Genomic DNA, 21,322 nt, shown 5'->3' with positions numbered 1-21,322 from the left:
TTCTCTGTAGTCACTATCAAATTCTCTGGTGCTCCATCTTGACTATGGTGCTCTAGAAACAGCAGGAGGGCCAGATCTCTTACCAGCTCCAGCCTACCTAGCTATTCTGCCATTTAAGGGCTACGTCCTACCTCTGCACCATGATGCTTCAACCTAAGAGAGGATGGTTAACTTGTCAACACAACCATTCTGATCTTTCAAAGATCTTTTCCATACTCCCTGCTAGGAATATGTAGGAGATCTCTAGGGCACCCTAACATATCACACACACACACACACACATACACACACACACACACGTACCTTGCCTGCTCTAATCACCATAGAGGATAGAGAACCTGGTGGTAAGTTCTTATTTATTCTGACTTGGGTTGCTTTCCTCAGCAAGAGGCACTGGAAGGAAGCATAGGTAGACAGACAAAACTGTGATAAATATCTCAGAGCAGATTGTTTAAGTTAGTGCACTTTTATTACTTTAAAAAATATACATATACCGTATTTTTCGGACCATAAGACGCTCCGGACCATAAGACACACCAGTTTTTAGAGAAGGGAAATGAAGAAAAAAAGATTCTGAAACAGTGTCCTAAAATATTTTATGTGCATTAAAACCCAACATCACAGTCATAAACACAAGTAATCAACCCTATAAAGTAAACAGCAGCATTTAGAACCATTTTAGAGCTGGGCAAGCACACAGAGACCACACAGAGCCGGGCAAGTAAAAAAACTTTTTTTTTAAAGTATATGTGTAGGCTATATTTGGACCATAAGACGCAGGGAGTTTTTCCCCCCACTTCTGGGGGGAAAAAAGTGCGTCTTATGGTCTGAAAAATACGGTAATATTCCATTGTGTTGCCTTTGATGGTATGGAGATGGACTGGCTTATGTCATATAAACTTTACTAAAGTGTTTCCCAAAGTGTGGTACGCGTACCCCCAGGGGTAGGGGAAGAGTTTGGTGGGGATATGCACTGCACCGTGCTTAGCTGCACATAATTCTACATTCTCATGAGTACGAGGGGTACTCAGTGTTACAAAATTTATAAAATAAGGGGTACACATATATCAAAAGTTTGGGAAACACTGAAAAGAAAAGAACACAGGCTATAGACTTAACCATGCATGTTCTCTGTGAAAGCAGCATTAACCTGGGCTCTGGAAGCCCTGTGTTCCAGCCCTAGCTCTCCTGATAACAGTATGACCTCAAGCAGGACCAATGGCATCTCCTCGCGAGATCTCAGGCTCCCCATCTGATACGTGAGAGTGAGACATACTCAATTCTCTCTCTAGCTTGAGAGTTACCAGGCAAGATGACCTTTCAGATGTTACCTGGCTACACGAGTCTTAAGGTGTACAGCATAAGAGAAGTAGAAAGGATGCTATTTTCCGAAGTCTAACTTGGCTTCCTCATGTTATACTATCAGCCCTCTTTGATAGAGCAGTGCTGTGTAAACTGATGCTGAATCACTTCACCTGCCCAGGCCAGCAGGCGTTAACTCTTTAGATAAAAATCTGCTCCATGAACAAAACGGTTGGCTGCAGAGATAGGCCTCCCCAGGAGGTAGTAAACATGCTCATTTGTGTCCAGAGAGGATGTAGGAGGGATTTTTGCCCTGAACGCTAGCACTAAGCCTCAGAAACAAGGCTTAGTAAAGAACAGCCTAAAGGACATTTTTTTTTTTCTCTCTGACCATCATGTTCTTGCCAGTATGTGAGTAACATTTACTGGGTCCCATACAAAGAAAGATAAAATCTATTTACTTTCCTGTCTACTTACAGAATAATGATCAGGAATTTCAATCCACATTAGTTTATTTTTCCATGAGTTTGAAGAACACCCTAATGCAAAAGTTCTTTAGTTCTTTAGAATCTGATGAGACAGAGAGTTCCCATTGATGTTAGGTCATGGTTGTCCCTCAGCTTAGTGTCTTCCTTCTTTTATGTGTGGCCAGAGACAAGAGGCCTCTTTTTTATTTATTTATTATTTTTAAAATATTATTTTATTGATTTAAGAGAGGGAGAGGGAGAGAGAGATGGAAACATCAATGATGAGAGAGAATCATTAATCAGCTGTCTCCTGCACACCCCCTCCTGGGGACCAAGCCTGCAGCCTGGGCATGTGCCCTTGACTGGAATCAAACCCGGGGCCCTTCAGTCCACTGTAGGCCAGTGCTCTATCTGCAGAGCCAAACTGCCTAGGGCTGTTTTTATTTTTGTTAATCCTCATTGAAGGATAATTTTATTTTTAGAGAAAATGGAAGGGAGAGAGGAAGTGGAGTGAAGAGAAATGATGATAGATAGATAGATAGATAGATAGATAGATAGATAGTTAGATAGATAGAGAGCTAGAGAGATAAACATCAATATGAGAGAGACATATAGATTGGTTAACTTCCACACACCCCCTGATCAGGACCAGGGATAAAACCTTCAATCCAGGTATGTGTCCTTAATCAGGAATCAACCCTTTGATGAGCGAGTCAATGCTCTAACCACTAAGCAACCATCCAGGGCAAGAGGCCATGTTTGATTTAGATGACAATGAAGGCTAGACAGGCATCACACAGTAGGGATTATTGGAAAAAGTCAGCCAGAGTGTGAATGAACTGGGGCTCTCAGCTGCTGGGAATATAACACAGTGTAGCCCTTTAGGAAAAGAGATGGATCATTTCTTGAAAAGATAGACATACACCTTTCATATGACCCAGCTATTCTTTTCCCAGATACTTTCCTAAGAGAAATAAAGGAATATCAAAGCATGTACACAAATGTTCATAGCAGCTATATTAGAAAAAGCTCTTAAGTAGAGACCATGCATGAGCCCAACTACAGGTGAATGGATAAATGGACTGTAGTAGATGCACATGATGGAATGGTCCCCAGCAACAAAACACAATGAGTTGTTGTTGCATAAAGTAACATGGATGAATCTCAAAACATCTTTGCTGGGGCAACTAAACAAAAAGAGCACAACTGTTTGATGCCATTTATATAAAAGTCTAGAAAATCAAACTAATTTATGGTGACAGATAACAGATTAGTGATTGCCTGGGGATGACAATAGGACGGGAGAAATAGGAAGAAGGGATTATCTGTTTTCTGATGGTCTTAGGCAACCCTGCTAGTAGCGACCGCTGCCGTAGAGCCTAAGACAGTCAGAAAACACAGATATTTACATTATAGTTCATAACAGTAGCAAAATTACAGCTAGGAAGTAGCAACGAAAATAATTTTATGGTTGGGGTCACCACAACATGAAGAACTGTATTAAAGGGTCGTGGCATTAAAAGGTTGAGAACCACTGATCCAGAGAGATCCTCCAGAAGGAAGAAGACACACTCACCCGAAGTCATCATCCAGGCAAGGGAACGAATGAGGCAGCCTGGCCAAGGACCAGTTGGGCCGAGGTTGCTGTTCAGCTTAAGGAAGGCCTCAGTGAGCATGGAGCTGAGACCTGGACAAGAAATGCTGTCCTCTGAGTTGACACTTAGACAGGGAGGGCCAAGATGGATGTGGACATTCCCTGCCCAGCACTCCATAAAAAGGCCAGGGGAGGCTGGCACCTTTGATTGGGCTCTCACAGCGCCAGAAGAAAAGCCAGCAATGCCAGGTTATTTTTAATGTTCAAAGAGCCTAGCAAAAGATTTATGACTACAAATACTTAGTGTGGGAGAGATAAATCTGAGCAGGGCGCTCCAGGCTCGAACAGAGGAGTCGGCCTGCCAGCCTGGTCAATAAAGTATTTAAGCCCCGAGTGCTGTGTGGGTTGTCACAGATTAAAATTTGAGAATCTTTTATGGTGTAACAAGGTCCTTAATTATAACTCTGGGCTTTGGATCATATTTGCAGGTTGTGCAAACAGAAAGAGTGATGGCACAGAGAACATCCTTGGATACAACAGCCTTTAAATCCAGCAGCCCTGAGAGGAAACACTCACTTCCCAAGTTCGGAATTTTGCCCCCAGAACAGACAATAGATTTCTAGCGTGAAATCCCTTTCCTGTCTCAATTATGTTTAACATTATTTCTTTCTTCAATGGAATTCACAGACTCTAATGAGCTGGCTGAAGTTTCAAGGTGATCTCACTTTCAACCCTTTTTCTTTTGTCCCTCAGTATTGCTAAAACATCCTCACTTCTCTAGAAACTTCAATGCATGATAATTTCCCTTACTGTGAATTTCAGCTGCTGATTAACTTCTTTGGCAGGTGGATATTAGATCAGCACCCTCTCCTGGAACAAAGGAGTCTTGAATCTGTAACTGATAGAATTAAGATTAGTGAAATATTTAACTCTCATCAACAGATTATTCTAAAGTAGTTTTGATTCTTGATGAACGGGCATTCATCTAGAGCAAATTGAACCTAATGCTAAGGGTTCCATTCCTGACTGGGACTGCATATTACTAACCCAGAGTTACAGGGCGATATAGATGGACCCTACCTCCTAAAACAGAAATTACATATAGGCGTATATATATGTAATGCCTGCACCAGAAAGCTCTTAATGGTCACACATTCCCACATGAGCTCATCTGACATCTATACCTGAAATTTACACTGTGGTGCTAAGGACAGTATTAATGAGGGAGCAGGAACAAATAAAAATATGGGTGTAATATGGAGAAGAAACTTAGATAATACTAGAGGCAAGGTGCACAAATTTATGCATGGGTGGGTTCCCTTGGCCTGGCCGTGGTTGCAATTGGGTGGGGGCAGGAAGCCAGTGGGGGAGAGGGACTGCAGGGGGTTGGCCAGCCAGAGGGAGGGACCTTGGGAGGTTGGCCAACCACCTATTCCATAAGGTCCAATCAGGGGGGCTAGCCAGCTGGGGGGAGGGACTATGGGAGATTGGCTGGCCAGTCCCTCACAATCAGAGTCAATGTGGGGGCTGGCCAGCCAAGGAGAGGGACTGAGGGAAGTTGGTTGGCCCTGGGAGGTTGGCTGTGGGAGCACACTGACTACTCCTGTATTGAGCATCTGCCCCATGGAGGTTAGTACATGTCATAGCAACCCATTATTTGGTTGTTTGGTCATTCAGTTGTTTGGTTGCTTCAGCTTATATACACACACACACACACACACACACACACACACACACACACACAAACTATCTATACTATATCTAGGGCTATATAGGTGAGGGCTATCTTATAAAGTAGAAATGTTCCTAAAATGCTTTAAACTAATAGAATTTGCTGTGCATTTAGCAATTACTCCTCCTCCCTACATCCAATGACTGTTTACCATTTTCAAAGAAACTTAAAAAAAACTGTTTGGTGAAGTTTTCATTTAACCTGCACTCTTCAATTTTCCTGCTCATTGAGTAAACAAATACAGCAGTGTGTCAAAAGTATACCCCTTTAAAAAGCTGTATAAAGTAAGTCATATCTACAGGCAAAAAATTCCAGTTTATTTAGTAACAATTTTTGAAGATTATTTTATAACTGCCCTTTAAATGTGACAACAGATTGAATAGGAAAAGGTGGGCATCCTTGAGGGCTGATTTCAAGATGTACAACTGGTGTTTAATTGGGGTAAATGGTGGAGTTAATATAAAAGGGTGGGTTCTCTTCGGGAGCACCTGGTATCACCCTGCTTCTCAGTGTTGGTCTTTGGCCAGAACAAATCAGAGCTCCTTTACCTCCCTGAATGGACAACTCAACTTCCACCACTGCCTTCCCTATTTCCATGGGAACCGGGGGCACTATAGAGAAGTGAGGAAGGTATTCATTGACCTGTCTGGATCATAAAATGCTACTCAGTCTTAGAGTTCTACTATTCTTACATCTGAAACAGACCCTGATACTTTAGAAAACCTTTAGAAAACTTTTGTGTTACATTATTTGACTATTATCCTGAATAATCAAATCTTCCCTCATCATAAAGGCCCATGTCACCTTAGCCTCACCATAATGCTCTCAATGACCACACATTTCCACCTGACCTCTTCTGGCTCAATACATAACCTTACAATATGGTGCTAAGGACATCAGCATTAATGATGAGGGAGTAGAAAAGAAAGATAAAATCATGGGTATATTATTTTAAAAATAATGTTTTCATGGGATGTTATGCTGTGTGGAGAAAACAGACAAACAGAAATTTAGGCAGGAAATGAGTAAGATTACTAGTACATGTTAATAGACTGTGCAAACCAGAGAAACTGGGTGGACCAAGGACAACACTCGAGAGACAAGTTGAAAAGGAAATGTGTTAAAAAAGAAGCTGAATTATGGCAAACATATCTGTGGAGATGATAGAAATATTAAGCTATTGGGTTGGAAAATATCAAAGATAGTATGTTACTGGGGATGCAAAGTATTGATATTGACAGCAAAGGAGGTTTCAAAATCTGATTTGGGTTCAAGCCATTCTGCATATTCTCTAAGATATGCTAAAACCAAGGCCATTTGATGACTTACATTGTGCATCATTATATCGCATGTATCTTAGAAATCCCTTTAGATTGGGTAGGGGATCTAATCTAAATGGGACATCTTTGAGTAAAGAATTAGAGAGCAGGCCAGGACCCGGACTCAGATGATTTATTATTAGGTTCTCTCTATACTTTCTGAGAGGTAAGTACGAATACTCATAGTTACTTTAATTTCAGAACTGCATTTATACACACCATACATGACATACAGATGCAAACATAGTAGCACTATATAAATAAATTGCTTTATAACAGTTATCAACTGTTGGCATAACTAAGCTGGGTGGTCACCCAAGTCTCCACTCCTGGACAGTTATTTCTGGCACACTGATAATATCCCCAGCACGAGAACACTCCTTTCAGATCACACCAAAGTAAGATATCATAAGAATTGCATCCAGAACCGACATTTTAACATTAGCATAAATGTATCCTTCAAACACAAACATGGATTGAACATATAGGAAGAAGTTACCATATTCACTTATGATCATGGTTTAGGTCATCTAATCTTGAGATGTCTGAATTGAGAGAAAATTTTATTGTTATGATGCTAAAAATATTCTTCTGGTGTGAAATATCTTAAGCCCCTTTGTCACATTTTTATAAGAACTAGTTTCTATTGTAAATGAGGGCTTTATTAAGCCTCCCAGGAACACAAAGGGACCCACATTTTTGCATGATGTTCCCATTTCCGCCACTAGGTGGCCAGTACTAATAGTTATGATACATCACTGAGGGGGGGGATTCCATAGAATTGCAGACAAGATTGGATGATTTCCCCGCTTTGATGTCTTGTGGCCTGAAAATCTAGTTTTACTCACCCTGATGACTTTATTCCTTCCTTCTATTCCATCTCTATTTCCCTTCCAGGTCAAGATGCTTCTTAACCTACATGCCAGTCCCCAGGCATGTTTCATAAACCAAGAGGATGCCTTTCTTACAGCTAAGTAACTTGTCAAGAACTGTCACGTGTTCTTACTTCTACAAGAGCTTGGGACTCGTGGGAGCCTGGGAATGTTCCCTAAGTGAGCCATCATTATGCAGGAACCTCTCTCCCCACATTATCTACAAAGTCTATTCCTCATCTGCCTGTCAAACATCCTCCATGCTTCCCTCCCCAACCCCTTCCTCAGCTTCATCATGGAAAGGTTCAGTAGCCTGTAACAAATGCTTATCAAGACTTACGGTCTTCTAATTAATTCTTGGTAATGCTATTTCTTATATCAATTAAGTCCTGGGGAACCAACCAGAGCCTATCAGTGCCAGCTCTTTGCAGAGAAGACTTCCATGAGGGAGCAGTTATAGGATCTTGACTGCTCACATCTCCATCAACCCTCTTCTCACCCGCCGCATGGCCATGATACCTTGCTCTGGAACCTTGAATAATCTTGAGTAATGCCACTCCCTGAAGTCCCACAATCAAAATGGAATTTGTTTCCAGATGCTCTCGGTGAGCATGCACTGCTACACCTCAGGAAGAGGGGCAGTGTGGGTTGGGGTAGGTCAGGGCAGGGCCTAGGAGCTCCTGTCTCTGGATGAGGCTCTGCTCATCCCCAGCAGTGCATCCTTAAAACGCACTGGCACTGAGACGTCAGTTTAAGAAATAGGTCAGGAGAGTAGCTATGGGGGAAGTAGGGGAGGGCAAGAAAAAGGAGTAAAGAATTAGAGAGCAGGTCAGGACCCAGAACAACTAGCAGCCATGATACCCAGACTTCCAGGGAGAGGACACAGCAGCCTGAAATGAAGGGCAGGTCAAAGGCCACCAGAACCCATCAGTGTTTGGCCCAGGAATCTTCATTAGACTGTCCCCTTTCTTTTCCTTCTTCATTTCGCAATCCCTGTTGCACATTCAGGAAAGCATTCTGAGAACACATCTCTCTGGTAAATCAGCACAGACCCTTAGCACCTCATGGTTGGAGGTGCTAGTCAAAGTCTTCTTGCCCAAACCTGAGAAGTAGAGGGACTGTCTCACTGGCAAAGTCCACCTGATCTCCCTTTACCACCAAGGAAACTTCCATCGTGAAGGGCGGGCCTACTTGGAAGTTGACAGCAACAACACAAAGATGCCTCTCCCCCTAGCATCTCTCAACACCACTGAGAAAACACACAAGAACCAGCCTTCATGTTTCTCTAAAATGATATGTTTGAAAGAAAGCACACTCAAATCCCCAGTTAAATTACCAGCATGAAGTAACATATCCAAGGCCACCACCCTGTATTAAGCAGGGCTGGGATCAGAGTTTCCATGCCGTTGATTCAATCATATAGGATATTTATCCTCTTCTATGACTTAGGACAAACACACATCTCTGTGGCCGTGTTCCCTGATTCAAGGATTAGGTTACATGGACTGAAAATGGGATGGGAACCTTGAAAATCCAGGGTAGTATTAGCTATTGGAATGGCACAAAAGTAAAACTTGCCTTTCATTCTATGTGCTCCTGCTGTCCCATTAAAGCAGAGTCTTGGGAAAAGTCCTTTCTCTCTGTGTAGTGATAAACTCTTAAAGGTATACAAATTGGTGCTGGATCACACATAGTAGTAAGAAGATCCTACAATTGGGTTTCTTTATCTCCAGTTAGCCACATTTTTAAAATGTTTATTTTAAGGAATGAGCCCAGGAAAACTCTATTTCACCTTTAATGATTTTCAGACCTAAAAACCTAAGGTTTTTGACAAAGGAATACAAACAAGTTCAGACCCATGTGCGCAAATAGAGGCAGTAATCTACACAATTGCTTTCCTTTGTTTTGAGAGACTCGCGGGTTGTTCACCTACTCCATTTCCCTTTTGTCCTGAACACACAGGTAGATTACATTTCCCAGCATCCCCTAAATTAACTGTCAGTGACTGGGCTCTTATTTGAACAGAGAGGATTACAAGGCACTGAGGAAAGAGAAGACACAAAATGGAAAGAGGCTGAACAGCAGCATGACTGTGAGGAAGAGATCTTCATCCTCCCATACTGCAGTCTGCCCCTGATTTGACCTCTAATCTTAGCTGCCTTGGGACTCTGAAAGCAAGATCCAGAAAGAGAGTTTGTTAGCTATAGATGACAATAGAAGGAGAGTCTCAGAAAGCCACTGATTTGCATTAGTAATGAGAGAGGGGTGACAAAGAGGCCTACCACCCAGGTGTCTTGACTCCTCACAGGAGTATGGTGCTGGGAACCAATTCCAGCATGTAATAATTACAAGAGTTCCATAAAAATGTTGATGGGACTTGGGCGAGCCACATATGTTATTTACCTGTTGGAAAAGGCTAAAAGGCACTAACCCCAAACCTGAATAGGATTGGTAACTGTCAGATAGCTCAGACATTTTATTGCCTCCTGTTGGCCAAACACCTGAACAGCTGTAGGCTATTCCCCAAACTGATAATGCTTCTGTACCCTTTGCTACCATACCCTTTGAAGTGCATATTTCCACCTTGCCTTGGGACAAATTGTGTTACAATAAAAGCTCGGGGTCCTAGACAAGGAAAGAGTCTTTAGCTCCTTCAGCTGGAGATCCTCTGACCCCCAATGCCTTTCAAAATTATCTTTTGTCCTTGGACTCCTTCTGAATAATCTATGCATCAGTCCCTTTCTCCAAAATGCAGAACCCTTTGTAAGGCAAAGAAAAAAACCCTGGCATTATGGTGCCTGAATGAGGGGCACCAATAAAGTTTTGGTGTGTTTTTTTTTTTTTGCTTTTCCTTGAAACAGTGATAGTTCTTTCTCTGTTCTCATGAGGTTCAGGCAAATGGGAGTGATCTCAGTCTTCCTACCATAAACCTCAAGTATCTTGAGTTAACCTGAGTGAGCCTGTGCATCCTACAATCAAAGGACTCTCCAACTAATGCAAATAAGCCAATAGCCACCCTCTGCTATATCTGCTCCACTCAGAGACCACAGGGCTGCACACTCGGCCTGGGCTGACTCCCACCACAGGGATTGATAGTTTCTCAAGAGCAGAAATACCTGCTCCAATACTTGGAAAAATTTCCTGAAGTTATTAGTATAGCAATGGGCTCCCTGCTTAGACAGGATTGCATTGTTATTTCCAGGGTTTATGGTTCCCAGGGTTAATTACAATCCTTCTTTTACAGAAAGAAGTGTGCTATGCTTAGCTCTATGTACCAAATAAGTTCACTTTCATGTGTGCAGATTTCGGTATTTACAATATTATTAATAATAATGGCACAAATGAGCCTTGAAAAAACACTATTGACCTTAAAGGGGGTTAATAATTTTTAGCATCCCTGTGCATTCTGAATTTTAATAAATCTAAGAGTTAGGCTTGGAACTACACAAAACACTTACCAATTAATCTACTACTTATTTTAATAACATATTTTATAAACAAGTGATTAGATAGCCCTTGGGCCAAAGGAGTCACCATCTTTTTCTGTAAAGTATTATAATATGGCCACACCTATTTATATATTATTGTCTATGGCTGTGTTACGGAAGAGTTAAGAAGTTGTGGCAAAAATTGGCTCACAAAGCAGAAACTATTTATTATCTGTGTCTTTACAGGAAAAAATAATTGCTAGCTCCTGGAATAGAGAAAATATTACACTAACTATTTCCCTATCTTTAAAAAATAGACCATCACAATGTCCTTTTCTTTCATTCCTGTTATTTCTACTGTGGCCCAGAAACTCAGTCCCTCTCCTATAGCCCATGACAAGAGTCCTCAATACATCTCCTATCATCCATTCCTCACTCTCTTGCCTGAGCCATTGCTCATGATCCTCTCCTCCATATGACTCCAATCCGCTAAGCCACTCTCAATAGCGTCAATCCAAATTTCAGGATGACATGATCTCCACTTTTAACTTTAAGAGATCATGAGAGAAAAAAAGAACACTTCCTAGAGGAAGATTACAAAAATGAAAGGTAGGTTATTGACCCTAATGACTAAAGCATTTTCCCTGGAAACCCAAAGATAAAGGATGGGGGTGGGGGCAAAAGCACTAATACCTTTGGAACATTTATACATCCTGTATATGTAATATTTCCTTTAAGGCACAGTCAGACCTTTCATATCCTTTACTTGGGCATGGGGGTGGAAGAAGATTATACAAATCCTCTGATTTAAGGTAGTGGTGCTGTACAACACATGTTTTATTTATCACTTCTGAAGCAACTTCAGAGAGAGAAAGAAGCCTGTGTAGCCTCCTCCAAGGTTGTTAACACTTCTTCAAGGTTATTAAGCCACAATCTAGTGAGTGAGGATGCCATTCTGCTACCGCCCAGAGGAGTGTCCTAAAGATGTTACTGCCATTGGTTGTACAGCTATTTCTCCATGGCTGTGCTTTCCAAATCTGACTGCTCATTGAAATCACTCATAAAGAGATGCTTTCTCTAGCAAAGTATGATAGCATTAGCTCAAATCCATGTCAATATAATTAAGTTTCAGTCTGTCTGTCATATCACAGATAATGGATGAGTGGATTTTCATTAAATTTGGAGGCTATGTGTCATAGGCTAAAATTAATTTGGGGGGGGTCGGGGGGTGTCACTGCAAGAATAAAATGCAGTTATTCATCAGAGCAGCTGCATGGAGGGGAGAATCGAGGTCTGGAAGTTTCTTGATCAGAAGAGGTGGGCTTTGCAGTGGGGTTGCTTCTCCAACCCACACCTCTACACTGGAGCGCCCTGCTGTGCAGACCTGCAGATATTCATCCAAAGGCAATTCATCATTGTAGTGAGACAGCCCAGGCTGGCAGGTACTGGATGATTTAAAGAAGGTGCTCTGTATCAATAGCTAAGTAAATAGACCTCTGGTTATTACCCGTTTAACCTTCTTTGTTTTCAGTCCGGTGGTTTGTAACCCATTTAATTTCTGTCAAGGATGTTAAAAAGCAGCTCAACAGTAATTGTCTTTTCTCTTGATATATGAGAGGCGACGGTCACAAAATGTTTTAGGAATAAAGTAGATGAATGGGTCTTTCTTGGTCACTTAACCAGCAAGTGAAATGAAACACACACACACATACACACACACACATACACATTATAAAGTTAGGGAATCTGGGTTGATTCCCAAGTTGCTACAAATCAACTTCAGATAACATTTTCATCTTCACTTTTATCATCTACAAACTGGGGTGAACACAACCTCTGCTTGTCTCAGTCAAGGTTCTTTGGCCACAAGAAACAGAACCCCTTCAGCTCTATCTGAGGGCAGCATGCACCCACGGGCAGGAAGTTGGGACTGGGGGCCATGTGAGACCAGGACTGGGCAGCGGCAGGACTGGAAGACAAAGTGGAGGTGGGCTCTGGGATTCAACTCCAGTGGCTCCAGTTCTCTGTCCCAGAAGTTTTCTACTGCCTCCAAGTGTGAACTTCACCTTCAGGCTAACAGCAAAATAGTTGTAACCGTGGATGACAATATCCAGAAAAAAAGACAGAAATAGTTTTTCTTCCAGCTTTCGAGAGAGAGAGAGAGAGAGAGAGAGAGAGAGAGAGAGAGAGAGAGAGAGAGAGGGAGGGAGAGAGAGAGAGAAACCCATTACACCCACAGGATGATGAAAAATCACTCATGATCCACATGCATCTGATTCTTCTTATAAATTCCATTTGTTCAGAAAAGGACGGAGCTATCTTTTGAAAATCATCCTTTCCCACCAATTATATGTGTGGGATTCCTCCATCTACTTTCAGAAAACAGGGTTGGTCATTTGCATTTAAAATGTGTGCACACAAATTACTAATGACTAACAATTCAGGAGTTCAGGTTTGCTGTGACGTATGAGAGAGAGCATGGAAGGAGGACAAAGTGCTCCACTCAGGACTAGTGCAATCACAAGTGACTAAGCAGCACACAAGCCCCAAATAGTGATGCTGCCTAAGCAATTCAACCCTCACCTTCAACACTACTCTGGCTGTGGCCAGCTTCACCTCCTATTTGGCCCATGTGTCCCTTTCTTCTAACTGTCACTGGTGTGCAGTGAACAATGGCTCTGACAGTGATTTCAGAATCCCTTGTAACAAGCTCTCCCAGCCAGCTTGTGCATCTTCTTTGTGACATCAACATGAGGTAGCAACTCAATAGCAAGTTAAAGGGGTGTCAGGGGAGGGGTCAGGCCCATTGGACCACAATATAAGGGAAATGGTGGCCATGACATTGGATAATGACATAATCTTCCTGAACATTGGTCCTCACATGTGTATTCCTGGGGAGATTGACCAAGTTTAGTCCTGACAGGCAGAGAAGCAGCTTGGCCTGCTGGGGACTCAAAAGCACCATGTCTGCGCTGACCACCAAACCACCAGCTACACAGCCAAAGGCATAATTGGGGGTCAAAGCTGCCTGGGCAACTTTCCTTTCTCCAAGTTTTTTCCAGATTACCAGTGTCTAGACCACATGAGGAGTTAGAGAAGATAGTTATTCTCCACCGCGGTCCTGTCACAGATGCTGTCTTTGGGCTTTTGTTTTTATGCATCAGTAAACTGCCAAACACCCAAGTACTTCCTAGGTCTCGCAGGCAAGTCATAAATGTCATCTTCGCTATGTTTCTTCATCAATCAATCCTGCCCACATCTGCAGCCCAGTGAGGGGTGGGGAGGTGCTCTGTGGAAGAGCGGAGGTGGGAGGGGTTGCCCTGTGCATGTGATGTGCGCCCTGCAAGGTTCAGGGCTCCGCAGCACCAGAGGCAAGACTTGGGCTCATTCACATCCATGGAGAGAAGGAGCTGTCAGCAAAGGCATGAGGCGGCTGCTGTCTGTGCTCTCCCCACAAAGGATGCATACTGGGGAAGCTTCCAGTGCTTCATTTATAAAACGGCCTTACGACACCCCTGTGATAGTGCTGTGTGTGGACAAATGGAGACAGAAGCCACATTGGAAATTCCTTATTCAGCATCTGACATCTGGGAAACATTCAGAAAAGCAGCACTACTTATAATTTTGATGAATAATGCCTAACGTGTCTCTCCTTAAAACACAGGCCGTGACAATTCACCCAGAGCTGTGGAATTAACCTCATTTGTATCAACTATGTGACAAGAAATAATAAATGGATCCTTGAGAGGAGGCTTGGAATAGATAACCCGTCTTCAGATATGCCATGTGGCCGGAAAAGGTGGGTGACATTGGACAGCTCTGCGTGAACGTGACAGGGAATCTCCTAAAGGCATTCTTAACTCAGGTTTAGCATCCATGATAACATATCCTCACTCCCATGTGCAGGACCTTTCCAGGGGGGTTTACAGAAATGCAATAAAGGGGGAGTGGGGTGGGGTATGGGACAGCAGAACCAATGAACATCCTCCTGGAGCTGAGTGGAGTGAGGCATCCAGAGGAGAGGTGTGAGGAGGGATGTGAGAGAGAAGGAGACATTTCCATACCAAATATTTTAGTTACTTATCTGGTGTTCAGGTCACTCTTCTCACCAGGGTCATGATGTATCTTGGGAAAGTTTATTATCGGGTCTTCTCATCAAGCCTCTCCCATCCACACAGGTCCCCAAATTGGAGCCCAAGATGGAGAGAGACATGAGATAAACTGAGGCAGGGGAAGCATGGCTGCTGTGTGATCCCAGAAGGCCCATTCAAACCAGAGCCCATGTGAACAGTCTCCCCATTGAATTGGACCTGGGAGAACACATGCCGTTCACCAGCAGAGGCCCTGGAAATTGTGGTTGGTACCGCAAGGCCCCTATGCCAGCATGGGGCCTGCCACAAATAAATACATATGGACAACCAGTATCCCAAGCTTCAGGGCAGCCATGGGTGTGACTCTGAACCCCAGTAAATACTCTAAAGACCTAGTCATCACAGGGAATGGCCTTTGGCCTTTCAAGAAATTTCTGGTCTCACCATGCCCTTTGGCTTTCTCATGAAGTTATATCTATTTGGTTGTACACAGACTGAAACCACAGGCCCATGGAGTGAGACCAGGTGCAATTAACACCAGTGACATTGGCTGAAGCCACCGAAGGCCAACGTAAGGATGGAATGTCTTGACCCTCGTCTGATAATGGATGTCACAAGTGGTAAAGATTATTCAACTTTTAGAGGGACTTAATGTTGGGGATGATCAATTAAAAAGCATGATATAGAAAAAAAAAAATTCATCTCACAAGAAAAGGGTAATATACATTCTTTCTGAATCAAGAATAATTATTAGAATCTAATCAGTATTTTTGTTGTTGTTGTTAAGGCTATCGCTTAAAAACAATAGGAATCCACCATCAGACAACCATGAGGAGTACATCCAGAGGAAATTGAAACTAATTCTGTTCTAGCTTACACTAGGATCGACTAATTTCATTTTGTAGGGTCCCATTGCTTTGACACATGGCTGAACAGATACAAAGCAACTATTTTAATAAAATCTAATTGTACAAGGAAAAAAGGCCATCATCATCCTAGATTTATGCCTCAGTTAGTGGGAAAATAAGTCTGACAGAGCCATTTTATGTTATTCTGTATACATAGCCATTTTCATTGAAGTTACTTCAAGATGTTTTCCTACCATAGCAATGAAATTTTTTTTTAAAAAAATTAAAAATAGGGAATTGTTGCTATAAAACATATACATCGCAAAGGACTCATATTCTGCATTTTTCTTAAACCACTTACCATAAAGCCTTCATTTTTTATGACCAACTTGGTGCTGATTTTATGATTTGCAGCCAGAAACAACTGATTTCACAGCATCAGTCAGTCATGAATCTTAAGAACCTAAATTCTGAATCCTAAAGCAGTGCCCAGAGACACAAATGAGATGTCTCTCCACAAAGTGGGACTCCTGTTTGCAGCTTTGATTAAAAGGAACAAAGTTGAAAACTGGCAACTGTGTCCTCCTTTTCTACAGCTTATGGAAAAGTTTAAAGATTTTTTTTCCCAACTGTAAGCCATGCCTGCTCAAACACTGTCCTGGGGCCAGGATACATATTCCTGAGGAGGAAGATGGCCCTGCCCTCTCTCAGGACAGCCACCATCCATTTCATTGTGCTGCTCCCTTTAAGAAAGATACTGACGCGCTAGAATAGGGTCCATGTGTTAGTGATTGGGAAGGTGAAATGTGTGGGGATTCTGATGAGGGGGATTGAATTAATGCAGGCTATTCACTCTGCATTGGAGAGGAGGCTAGAAGGTAAGGATGACCATTCTGTCTTCAGAGCACTCACTTCAAAAAGGAGAATTTGATTTCATCTTGGCTGCCAGAAGGTTGTGGAGAAAAGTGCTTTGCAATTGAGACTGATTATGTGAATGATGAGGTCTAGTGGTGTAGGGATTACGAGGTAGGCCAGTGGTAGCATTAATAAGCACAAATGTGGTGGCCTGAACCAGGGGAGGCCAGACAGGAGCACGGGGTGAAGAGATGGAAACCATGAGTGTGCAGACATCATTCCAGACGCTCACACTGAAATGGGAGAGCCTTGCCTCAGACCAGAGGACACAATGGAGGACATACTCTTGAAATGATGGATGAGAAGTAAACAAGGGTGGATACACAAGCAGACAAGATGGTTGGTATAAGAGCGGATGAGGTGGGTGGTGTCTCTGAGGGGCAGAGAGGCAGCAAGGAGTTGAGACTGTCCTACCGTCTGAATTCTTTCTTATGTGATCAAGGGCCCTGAGCTCTAGGGACACAAAAGCACAAGACAATGGGAATTTTATAGCAAGAGGATGAGGACAAGGCATGAGATATGAAAATATCGGGTCTAGTAATAATAAATGTCGTTTTTAAACATTCGTTTAAAATCTTGCTTGGCGTTGACTTGTATTGACATAACCTTCAAACACGTGGTATCTACAGAACGTGTGAAGTGCAATTAATAAGTTTTGCTTGAAAAAGTTTGTGTTTGGTTTGGTTTTTGTTGCAAAACTAGGGCTAAGAAGATGGTGGATGAAGAGCATATTTGGCACTGCATGCTTTACGAGTTCCAATTAGGAAGAAAAGCAAGTGAGGCTGCAAAAAACATCTGTAGTGCTCTTGGTCAAGATGCAGTTAGCGCCAGAAAATGCCAGCATTGGTTTGAGAAATTTCGCGAGGGAAATTTTTCGTTAGATGACAAGAGTGGTCGAGGCCGTGTGTCCAATTTTGATCAAGAAGCTCTTCAAGCTCTTTTGGTGCAAAATCCTCAAATTACCCAACAAGAGCTTGCAACAACTTTAAATTGTTCACAAAAAACAATTTCCAATCAATTGCGTGCACTTGGCAAAGTCCAAAAGTTTGGAAAATGGGTTCCTCATGAGTTGACCGACAACAACCGTAATCAAAGAGTCACAATTTGCAGTTCGCTCTTCTCTCGTCAAAACCGTTTGCCGTTTTTAGAGCAAATTGTTACCGGAGATGAAAAATGGGTGCTGTATGTTAATTTGAAAAGGCGGCCTCAATGGTTGGACAAAAATGAGGCTCCGCAGCCCACACCAAAACCTGACTTGCATGCAAAAAAAGTGATGTTGTGTGTTTGGTGGAATTTTAAAGGAATTCTTCATTATGAACTTTTACCATCTAACCAAACCATTACAAGTGTAGTGTATAGTGCCCAATTGGAAAGGTTAGCCCAAGCTTTAAGAGAAAAAGAACCCGTGCTGATTAATCGGAAGGGCGTAATTGTTCACCACGATAACGCACGACCGCATACTGCAAGAATCACTGCTGAAAAACTGCACCAGTTGGAATGGAAAGTTCTCCCTCAACCTGCATATTCTCCTGATATTGCCCCTTCCGATTACCATTTGTTTCGTTCTTTGCAAAACTTTCTTCTTGGAAAAAAATTTAATAATGAAGAATGCCTCAAAAATGCATTGACCGAATTTTTTGCATCAAAATCACAAGAATTTTACAACAGAGGGATTAAAATGCCTCCTGAGTGTTGGGCACAAGTAGTAGAAAACAACGGCAACTATATTGTTGATTAAATTTTGTTGCATTGTTTAAATAAATTCGATTTAAAAAAGTATTAGAAAACGACATTAATTATTACTAGACCTAATACTTTGAAATGCCCATATAAAAAATAGTGCATTTATTAAAATAGAATCAAGCCCAACCTATTAACCCAGCCATAAACTCTGGAGCAAAAATACTTGGTTTCTAACTGACTAAATTTTAAAAATAAACAAATAAATAAATAAAGGAAAAGAGAAAAGAAAAATAATTTAACAACAAGAGAAAAAAAAGGAAACAAAGAGTGAGCTGCTTACAGGTCCTGAGCTTATTATTATTTCCGTGTGTCTGTGTGTGTGTGTTTTGTGTGTGTGTTTTTTAAGAGAGGCTTTATTTTATTTTATTTTTTTATTGTTGAGAGTATTACATATCTCCCCTTCCCCCATTGTCCTCTCCCAGTCTGTCCCCCCAGCCCCTGCCTTCACCCTCCACATTGTCTGTGTTTATTTGTTATGCTTATATGCACACAAGATCTTTGATCTCTTATCTTCACCCCCACCCTCCTTTAAATGCCTCTTTACTTACCTTGTCTACATCTTAAACTGCTATCGGATTAGAAAGAACCAAACCTAAAGGGTTAAATGTTCTTTGAAGGAACATGTCCTCACCCCAGAGAAAAGTGATGCCTAATACCTTAATTATAAAATAGATAGCAAACAAACTAAATATATAAAACAAATTAACAAACTCCATAAGCACAAGTAGACCCTTGGAATAACAAATAACAGTAGATATTTAGTACCTTGATAACTCCCATGGTTGCTCCTGAATGCTAAACAGCACAGTGATTGGTATTAATAGTGATGGGCTAGAGTCAGCAGATAAAGGCTTATTTAGATTCAGGGAGCTTTATTTCAGAAGGTGAGGATGTTGGATAATTTATGGTGGATACTTTCCCCAAAAACTGGAATATAATTTTCTTCTTTGCAGAAATACATTTAATCAAATGACCACATATGGTTAACAGTTTGTATTCCTATGGTTGGTGCTTGATGCTCACTATTTTCATTTTGTGTATTGACTGACTGTGTCACTCTTGCAGTTTCCCAGAAAGATAAACCTCTGCTGTAGAGATCTTCCTGATTTCTGAAGGTCCCCCTCAAATAGCAGGTGGCCCTGATGGCTTCCAAAGGGAAAATAGTTTCTTGTGTCAGCGGTATTTCCTCACCATTAAAGCTTCTTTTGCAACCTTTTAGGAAAGGAGAAATGTTCCTTTAAAAATCCAAAGTTCTGACATCTTGAGTATGAGTAATAGCAGGCACTGGAAGTTTGTATAATTGATTCAAGACAATGCACTTAAAACGTTTATAAAGCACTTTATAGATCATCAAGTGGCTTTAGATCTAGCCTTTCACATTACAATCAAGTGTATTTTGTTCACCTTTCTGGTCACAGTAATCCATTTTAAGTGTTTCTTTTTCACAATTACCATAATAATCTGACTCACCATTGCCTTTTTTCATAATCATCAGCACACTCTCCTTAATAATAGTACAATCTTTTGTGTGTGTATGTCACAGCAATACAGAATGTAGAGACATAAGAAACTAAAGATCTTCAACCATGCCAATGTAGATGAAGACATGGATTTTTTCCTAATAGAATGTGTACTCTTAGAGATTTATTTTCTTCCTGTTCCCGGTCAAAACATCATTATTATGTGGACCCCAAGGAATCTTTGACTTTAAGCATAGCCTCATGGGGAGAAATATTCCCACACTGAGGGTTAGTGCAATGTGAATCCTGTGTGTTAGCATGGGCTAAACGGAATATGCTACTATTGCTCCATCATGTACATATCTGTGGGGAGACTTTGCAAAGGCATGTAACATTTTTGAGGCTCAGTTTTATCATTTGTTAAATGAAGGATTTTTATTTTTTACTGCATAGTACTATTTCTGAAATAGCTATCAATGGGGGATATTTGTATCTATCTATCTATCTATCTATCTATCTATCTATCTATCTATCTAATACCTATATAGATATACATATAGGATGTGGCAAAGTAAGTTTGCAGCTATTTGCATGGAAAATAATATAATAGCTAATAAATAATAATACAAGAATAAGCCCTGTGTTTCGTATACTCATAACTATAAACCTACTCTTTTTCCACCCTGTGTATTTTTAATTTACTAAAATGAGTTTTCATCCTTCATTCTTTATGTCGAACAAACATTTTTTTCAAAGACTTATTATATACCATGCTTGTATGAAATGAGGGAGTGATTCTTGATGGAGGGAAACGCAGAAATTCTGCATCCCAGTCTGTGACACAGAAGCATGAGGGGGCTCAAGCCTCAGGTGAAATTCCTAAGGACCCAGGCCTCAGCTCTAACTATACACTGTGTTGTTTCTATGACTGTGAACAATGTCTGTGACATATTTTAGCCATTCCATAAAGTTGAACACAAATATTTTCACGTTAATGAAGGCAGCAATTTCACCAAGAAAAAACCATTTCTAATACCTATTATGTAAAGACCGATGCAACCTGAACTATTGCTGAAACCCTTACAGTGCCACTTCCAGGGTAGGACTTTCTGTGGAGAGGACCTGTGACCTCTGGTTGGTTGGATTCCTGACTAAGGCCATAGTGGGGCTTAAACTAATGAACACTCACAAAATGTCATTGTCTTTGCTGAAGGAACTTTTAAAGTAAATGACAAGCATCATAGCAAGGTGTAAGGAAGCCTGAGGCATCATCAGGAAACACAAACAACGTCTTTATGATAAATGAAAATATGATTCGGAAACTCTTTCACTGACAACTAGCCTTTCAGGCTATTTTTATTCATCCCGCGCTATTTTGGAATCTTCTCCATAGCCAATATTCAGATCTCATTCTTAAAGGAGCCCTTTTTGTCAGAGTCCTCCCAGCAATAAGTCAGCAAGATTGTCAAATTGTCGGTAGCATATCTCAAAATATTTCACATCCATGGTTGCACAAAGAGAAAATGTTCTGATGATGTGGATTATTTTAAT

At 41.4% G+C, this 21,322-nt stretch overlaps 1 protein-coding gene across 5 annotated transcripts in view; it reads right to left on the bottom strand.

Moving 5' to 3' along the window:
• The window catches only part of CTNNA2 (catenin alpha 2), a 1,074,738-nt gene that overhangs the window by 428,229 nt on the left and 625,187 nt on the right, over positions 1 to 21,322 (bottom strand). The gene's annotated exons all lie outside the window — the stretch shown is intronic.

This window comes from Pipistrellus kuhlii, unplaced genomic scaffold (assembly GCF_014108245.1).
Source record: "Pipistrellus kuhlii isolate mPipKuh1 unplaced genomic scaffold, mPipKuh1.p scaffold_m20_p_13, whole genome shotgun sequence".
NCBI classification, from domain to species: Eukaryota; Metazoa; Chordata; class Mammalia; order Chiroptera; family Vespertilionidae; genus Pipistrellus; species Pipistrellus kuhlii.
The sequence above is the reverse complement of the archived record's forward strand: the minus strand, read 5'-3'. Positions and strand labels throughout refer to the sequence as shown.